Below are 334 nucleotides of genomic sequence, written 5' to 3' on the forward strand. Positions count from 1 at the left end.
AAAAAAGGGGGAGGTTCCCCCCCAATTCATACCAGACCCTTTAGGTCTGGTAGGTATGTTAGGAGGGACCCCCCCCCCAAGTGAAAAAAAAATGCATGGGGTTCCCCCCAAAAGCCGTACCAGGCCCTTTAGGGCGTAACATCATCGCCCCCATTCCTGCTGGGCCTGTGCTCGGATCAAGGGTCTGGTAGGAATTATAGGGCCCGCACATTTTTTCCCACATTTTTGGGGGGTGGGGTTCCCCCCTTAAAATTCCTACAAGACCTAAAGTGGCATGGTATGTTTTTTGGGGGAACCTCACGCTGTTTTGTTTTGTTTTTATTTGGGGGGGGGG

The sequence above is a fragment of the Nanorana parkeri genome, unplaced genomic scaffold, assembly GCF_000935625.1.
Source record: "Nanorana parkeri isolate BGI_ZX_2015 unplaced genomic scaffold, ASM93562v1 scaffold392, whole genome shotgun sequence".
NCBI lineage: Eukaryota > Metazoa > Chordata > Amphibia > Anura > Dicroglossidae > Nanorana > Nanorana parkeri.